General features: G+C 36.6%; 1 pseudogene across 1 annotated transcript; it reads right to left on the reverse strand.

Moving 5' to 3' along the window:
- Positions 1 to 5908: 5908 nt before the first annotated feature.
- LOC311176743 (N-acetylneuraminate lyase-like) lies at positions 5909 to 7272 on the reverse strand (annotated as a pseudogene). Its single transcript has 2 exons — positions 7044 to 7272; positions 5909 to 6520 (listed from the first exon to the last, which is right to left on the reverse strand). The product of its transcript is annotated as an N-acetylneuraminate lyase-like (transcript).
- Positions 7273 to 8028: the final 756 nt, after the last annotated feature.

Below are 8028 nucleotides of genomic sequence, written 5' to 3' on the forward strand. Positions count from 1 at the left end.
GTGCAAACTTGTCCAACCACTATGGAGAGCTGTGTGGAGATTTCTTGACCTACTAAAGATAGAGCTTCCATATGATCCAGCAATTCCACTCCTAGGTATTTACCCAAAGGACACAGGAACATCAATTCCCAAGAGCACCTGCACCCCTATGTTCATAGCAGCACTATTTACAATAGCTAAGCTATGGAAGCAACCCAAATGCCCAAAAATAAATGACTGTATCAAGAAGATGTGGTACATATACACAATGGAATATTACTCAGCAATCAAATAAAGATAAACACATGCAGTTTGCAGCAACATGGATGGAGCTAGAAGGGATCATGCTCAGAGAAATAAGTCAGAAAGAAAAAGAAAAATACTGGATGGTCTCACTCATAGCAGGAATTTAGAAAACCTAAATAAGAGACCAGGAAAAAGACTAATCAATGCAAAGTAAAAATCAAAATCAACAAGCAACTATAAACCAGAGACACACTTTGGGGGCAAGGGGGAGGGAGGGTTGGGGAAAGAAGGACTAGAGTCAAAATAAGGGGGGAGGTGCAATTGTATGGGGAATATAACCAAAATGAAAATGCATACATTGTGCAAAGATGAAAAAAGACGTAAGAATTATATAAAATAAAATAAACAAATAAATAAATAAATAAAAATGGATCTACCATGATCCAGCAATTCCACTCCTAGGCATATACCTGAAGCATACAAAAACACAAATTCTAATTGACATAAGTATGCCTACATTCATTGCAGGCCTATTCACAGTTGCTTAGCTATTTCCATAATCTAAATGCCCAAGGATAGATGAATGGATCAGGAAGATGTGCTATATATAAGCAATGGAATGTTACTCACTGATCAAAAAAGATAAGCTCTTGATTTTTGTAACTACATGGATGGAACTAGAGGGGATAATGATAAGGCATGTAAGTCATAAGGAGAAAGACAAATACTGAATTGTGTCCCTTATATGTGGAATATAGAGAAACAAACTAAGAAATAAGGGTCAAATAAAATCAAATAACAATCCATAGGAATATGACTGTAGAACTAAGGCTACTAGAGGATAAGGGTGAGGGGAAAGAGCAAAGTGGGGAGGGAACAAAAAGGACTATGGTGCAGGAATTTTGTTGCCTTGGTGGGTGTGATGTGATCCTGTACCTCTAAATCATATACAGTGTAAGCAAATATTTTCTCAGTAAAATAATAATAAATAATTCTTTACTTATTAATTGAATTAATTGAAATTTTATTCTATTGAAATTAGAAGGTCCTTCTTTTTGGCAGCATCTTGTATTATCATACGTGATCTAGAGAACAGTCAGTTATCCAAGACATTTTTCTGGAAGCTGGGTGTCCTTTACCATAACATTTGTCTTTTTTTTTTAATGGTATGTGTGTGTATATATATGTGCATGAATTTTATTTACAAGTAAATAATTTTAGCACTTTTTACATTTCAAAATATTTTAACTATTATTTGTAAATATTCACATATTTATTGATTTACTTAAAAAATAAAATCAGGTCATGTACTGCTATACCTAATTCCATAACCAGTCTAAAATCATTGTAATGACTACTGAATTCTCTTCTAATTTATCAGTTCTCTCATGTTGGACAATCAGATCATACCCAACATTCTATTCTTTTTTTAAGTACTTCTTTGTCTTACATCATTGCTAATTTTTGGACACTGTTTGATTTCTCCTCTCAGGTATAGTTCCCATAGTTCTCCCACCATCATAACACCCATGATCCAACACCACAGACCCTTGTGCTCTTCCCTCCATTATGATCCCTTCCCCTCCCCTTTTGGATGCCTCAGATACATGAAACTGCATGGCCAAGACTGAGGTGTGTGCTGGCTCCTGAAACTATTGGTTGGGCTCAGGTTCAGGGCTGCTTCTCAAGGGGTGGCATAGGGTTGTTTGGAAAGGACAAGTCCCTGTGAGGCCCAGACTGGAGCCTGGTCCCAAGGAGCTAGAGGTTGGGCCCAGAGTCAGAGGTGCTTCCAGGAGTGTGGCTAAGGGACACTGGTGATGGGCAGGTCCCTGCACTGTCCAGTCTTCTGTGTGTGTCAGCTCCTGCTGATATCGCTCCTGTTTTTTCATGTGGGCCTGTATTACCATACACTTCCCTCTTAGAACTGATTTTGCTATGTCCCATAGGTTTTGGTAGATTGTGTCCTCATTTTCATTTGTTCAAGATATTCTTAAATTCCTTCTTTGATTCTTTCGTTTATCCACTAGTCATTCAGTAGTGTTTTGTTCAGTTTCCACATTATAGTGTTTTTCCTGCTTTTTGTTGTTGATTTCTAGTTTGATACCATTATAAACAGTGAAGATGCTTGATATAATTTCAATCTTTATGATTTTATTGACACTTGTTTTGTGACCCAATAAGTGATCTCTCCTGGAGATTGTCCCATGTGCACTTGAGAATATATGTAGCTTTTTTATTGGGGGGGGCAGTTACAGTGCCCTATAAATGTCTGTTAAACCCTGTGATCTAAATCTTAAGCTAATACTAATGTTTCCTTGTTTATTTTCTCTGGCTGATCTTCCCATGCATGATAGTGGTGTGTTCAAGTCCACAACCACTGTGGTGTTGTTGTCAATGTCTGTTTTCAGATTTGATAATTGTCTGATATATTTTGATGCTTCTTAATTTGATAAATATATATTGATGAGTGTTATTTCTTCCTGATGTATTGTTCCCTTAATTATTATATTGTGTCCATCCCTCTCTCTTGTTAACTTTTTTTAATTGGAAATCTATTGTTTCTAACATTAACTGTGGCTGTCCCTGTTTTTCTTTGGGTCCCATTTCCTTACACTTTATTCTGAATCTCTATTTACCTTTGGAGCTCATGCCTATTTCCTGGAGACAGCAGACAGTTGGATTAATCCAGCCATCTTCTGTATGTCTTTTGATTGGTGAATTCAGATCATTTGTGTTTAGAGTGATTATTGGCATATAGAGGTCTGTATAACATTTTACTCTCAGTTTTCTAGTTCTAGCTATTCTATTTTTGTGGATATTTTGTCTTTGATAAAGAAAAGAGGGTTCCTTTCAACATTTCTTGAAAGGAAGTGCTAGTGTTTGCAAATTCTGTTTATCTAAGAAGAACTTAGCTTTTTCTATTGTATGAGCTTTTAAAAATTATTTATATATTTTTACATCATTGTTCATTTTTGAGCAATGTTTGATTTCTTCTCTCAGGTGTTGCCCCTATAAAATTACCACTATAAAGTGTCTCCAATTTATAGTTTGCCTGATAGTTTTGTCTTCTTTTTCCTGATCCCTTGCATGGTTTCCCTCTGTTCCTCCTATAAGTGAAATCATCCAATATTTTTCTTTTTCCTTCTAACTTATTTCACTGAGCATAATCCCCTCCAGCTCCATCCATGTTGCTGCAAATGGCATGAGCTAATCTTTTTTTAATTGTTAAGTAGTATTCCATATTGTATATACACCACATATTCCTGGTCCATTCATCTTCCTGCTCTATTTGGGCATTTAGGTTGTTTCCATATCTTCACTATTGTCATAGTGCTGCAATGAACATAGGAGTGCAAATTTCCTTTTGAATTAATGTTTTATGTCCTTTGGGTATATTCCTTGGAGTGGAATTTCTGGGTCATATGATAGATTCATTTTTAGTAATGTGAGGGTCCTCCACACAGCTTTCCACAGTGGTTGGATCAGTTTGCATTCCCAACAGCAATGTAAAAGGGTTCCTTTTTCTCCATATCCTCACCAGCATTTGTTGTTGTTAGTATTTTTAATGTGAGCCATTCTTACAGGTGTGAGGTGATATCTCATTGTGGTTTTGATTTGTATTTTCCTGATGATAAGTTATGTTGAGCATTTTTTCATATACCTGTTGGCCATTTGCATTTTCTCTTTGGAGAAGTGTCTTTTTAGATTTTCTTCCCACTTTGTGACTGGATTCTTTATTTTGTATTTGTTGAGTTGTGTAAGCTTTTCTTAGATCTTTGATATCAGTCCCTTATAAGTTCTGCAAATATTTGCAAATATATTTGCAAATATTTTCTCCCAATATTCAGGGTATCTCTTCATTTTGGTTATTATCTCTTCTGCAGTACAGAAGTTTTTAGTTTGATATAGCCTCAGCTGTTTTTCTTTTCCTTCATTTTCTTTGCTTTGGGAGATGCATCTTTAAAGATATTTCTGAGATCCATGTCATGGAGTGTTTTGCCTATGTTTTCTTCTATATATTGTATGGTATCGAGTCTTACATTCAGGTGTTTTATTCATTTTGAGTTGATCTTTGTGTATGGTGTGAGTTAGTAGTCTAGTTTCATTCTTTTGCATATAGTGGCCCAGTTTTCCCACCACCATTTATTGAAGAGACTGTCTTTGTTCCAGTGCATGTTCTTTGCTCCTTTGTCATAGATTAATTGTCCACATATGTGTGGCTTTATGTTGGGGCTTTCAATTCTTTTCTATTGGTCTGTGTGTCTGTTTTTGTTCCAGTACCATGATATTTTAATTATTATGGATTGTAGAATAGTTTGAAGTCTGGGAGCGTAAACCTCCTTTAGAGACCTTTGTTTCTCCCTCATATCTGAAGGAGGGTCTTGCAGGATAGAGTACTTTTGGCTGATAGTTTTTATCTTTAGGTATTTTGAATACTTAATTCCATTCTCTCCTTGTCCTTAGTGTTTCTTCAAAGAAGTCATATGTGGGCCTCTCTTTTGTCCTAGGGATTAAGTCTTAGTGCTACCACCATGAAGGCCCACCACAAAGGCTTGAGTTCAATCCCCAGCCAGAGAGATAACCCACATGGCCCAGCAGCCCTCTCTTTTCTTGCCCATGCTCCCCTTAGCAGTGTGTTTTAGTAGATCTGCCTATTCTACTCCCCACTCTATCTCTGATCAATCCTCTCACTCCCCACGCCTCTGGCTTATACCCAGTTCTATGCAAAAATAAATAAATAGAAACTTAAAAAAAACCTTTAAAAATAGCCTGATGGGGGTGTCTTTATAGGTTATCTGCTTCATCTCTCTAGTCAGCTTCAATATTTTTCCTATTTCTTGAACTCCTGGAAGTTTCACAACTATGTATCTTTCTGTAGGTCTCATTTTATTTAGTTCTCATAGTTTCATAAACGTTTATATTTAGTTTCTTCCTCAGGTTTGAGAAGTTTTCCTGTAGTATTTCTTTGAGTGTGTTCTCTGTTTTCTTCTCTCTCTCTCTCTCTCTCTCTCTCTCTCTCTTTCTCTTCCATTTTGGAATACCCATTATTCTTATATTGCCTTTATCTATGGAGTTAGATAATCTCAAAGTTTGTCTTCTTTTTTATCTTTGTATTTCTCTTTCTTCTTCCACCTGGATTTTTTGTACATTCCAATTTTGAGAAAATGATTCAAAATTTGGTCTATTCTATTTCCATAGTTTACTCCAAAACTTTTTAGGTCATCTATTGATCTCTTTTACATCCCACATCTCCATCGTTTTCTCTCTTTTTGGGTCCAAATGAATATTTGTTAAAATGAGAAATACATTGTAGTGGTTTAAAATTAGAAAATATAAAAATTAGATTAAGAACTATAAATCAATATAATGGAGCTTCCAAAGGCAGCTAACATGAATCAATTACAGTTTCCTTTTGGATTCCATTTCATCCATACAAGCAAAAATTTCTCAAAATTTTTTGAAATATTGCATGATTTAGAGCTCATGACACATTTTGAGAATTTTTGCTTCTCCACAGAATAAGACATTTTTAGGATCATTGTAGGTACTTACTTATTGTTTGATGTGAGATTTAATTTTCTAGGAAAAAAATTAGTTCAAGTTCATCTTGAGAAATAAATGAACTATGCAATTTGGATAATGTGTGTGACATACACATCCTGATTTGATGAAGAGGTAATTGCTACAGATATCCATCCTTTGAACCAACCAGGGAAAGAAAATTCAGGCTCTCAAGCTTGGTTTTTCCATTATCAGTGAACTCTCTGGAGGCTTTCCACAGTAAAATCTGGGCTGGGGCCATTGGAATCTCAGACACCAGAGACATGATGGTTTTCATCTGCAATATTCAAAAACCTAGTTTGACCACAAATGTGATAGTTCAGGGAAGAAGAGGAGTCCTTTCATTCAAAAGATTCCAATATCTGGTTTGTCTTTTTTCTCAGGTAGTTATAGGCAATGCCTACCACTCCACAGCTCCCATCACCAGTGCACTCAACAATTGCTCATCCACCTCCCCCCCAAAATAATGCAAGTTCTCACTGGTGAGTCTGATCAGCACACTGTCTGAAGTCTGTGTCACTGAATTTCAGTCCCTGGAATGTGGGGATCTTATGCTGAATCCCATCCAATAACTCCTCAGCTCAAACCTTTACCTCTGTCAGGCAGGAATATGATTGCAATAAAATGGCAATACAGGGGAAATAACATCCACCTCCTTTGAGAAATTAATCAGAATATCTTTGTTCCATGGCTTGAGAAAGAAAGGTGCAATGACCCCTATGTTTATTGCAGCACTATTTACAATACATAAGGTATGGAAACAACCCAAATGGCCAAAAAGAGATGACTGGATCAAGAAGATGTGGTATATATACAAAATGGAATATTACTCAGCAATCAAAAAAGATAAACTCATGCTACTCACAGCAACATGGATGGGGCTGGAAGGGATCATGCTCAGTGAAATAAGCCAGAAAGAAAAACAAAAATACCAGATGGTCTCACTTATACCAGGACTGTAAAGGATCCAAATAAGGATCAGGAAAAAACTAATTATAATAAAATCAAAATCAACAGGCAACTATAAACCAGAAACATTCTGCAGGGAGGGGGAGAAGGGAGTAGGATCAAAACAAGGGTGGGAAGAGCACAAGAGACCATGGTGATAGTTCACAGGTGATTGGGTGATGGGAATTTCACAGGGACTATAACCAAGATGAAAATGCATACATTGTACAAAAATGATGTAAAAAATATATAAAATTTAAAAAATTAAAAGCAAAAAAGAAAGAAAAGTGCAAGGACAGTGATGCTACTATATTGGCTACGTGTTGAGCCTGTTCTTGTGATTCCTTTAAACTTAGTGCACCTATATGAATTACCACTTGATCCAACTTGTTCCTCCATTTGCCACCTACTCCCCACACAATACTGTGTGATGCTCAGAGATAGGCCTTCTCCTGTGATGCCATTTGCATCATTTACTCACTGTTCTTCCACAAGATAATCCCATGCTGACAAATGACTGAAAGCTGACTTCTCCATGTGCTGTCATTGGCATGAGGGTGGCAGCCACAGGAACTTGAAGTTTCTTGCTTGAGGAGCCATCGAGCTGCTGAGACCTGGGATCTGCTTCATGGCCTCAGCCACCATCACCACTCTTCAGATCAGTCCTGCACTCTGCTCCCCACTGTTTTTGTATTCAAAGCTTCAGTTTCTATCTTCTGTTCATTAATTTCATATCTTAGGAAAAGCATATGTTTTTTCTGAGTTTTTAATATATCTTTGATCTGCTTTTCTGTGTTTTCTATTTCTGTTAATTTTTTATACAATAATTTTATAAAATTTACCTGATAGGGAAACATCATCTTCCATGCCTTTGTGGTTGCATTTTGCAGGTTTTTGCTCTCTGTGGTGAAATATTTCCTTAAGGAAGATGTGGCATATATACACAATGGAATATTATTCAGCAATCAAAAAAGATAAGCACATGCCATTCACAGCAACGTGGATGGAACTAGAAGGAATTATACTCAGTGAAATAAGCCAGAAGGAAAAAGAAAAATATCAGATGGTTTTACTTATAGCAGGAATATAGGGGAACCAAATAAGACATCAGTATGAAAAATAATAACAGTACAAAACACAACAAAGCAAAAATGGACAATTACAAATCAGAGACATACTGCAGGGGAGAAGGAGGAAGAGAGTTCAGAGGGAGGGAGGGAGGAGCACAGGGGACTGAGGTGATGGTGCACGGGTGCATTGGTGAAAAAAACTCTATGGGGACTACACCTGAGG

This window comes from Talpa europaea (assembly GCF_964194135.1).
Source record: "Talpa europaea genome assembly, chromosome: 9".
In the NCBI taxonomy this organism is placed as follows: domain Eukaryota; kingdom Metazoa; phylum Chordata; class Mammalia; order Eulipotyphla; family Talpidae; genus Talpa; species Talpa europaea.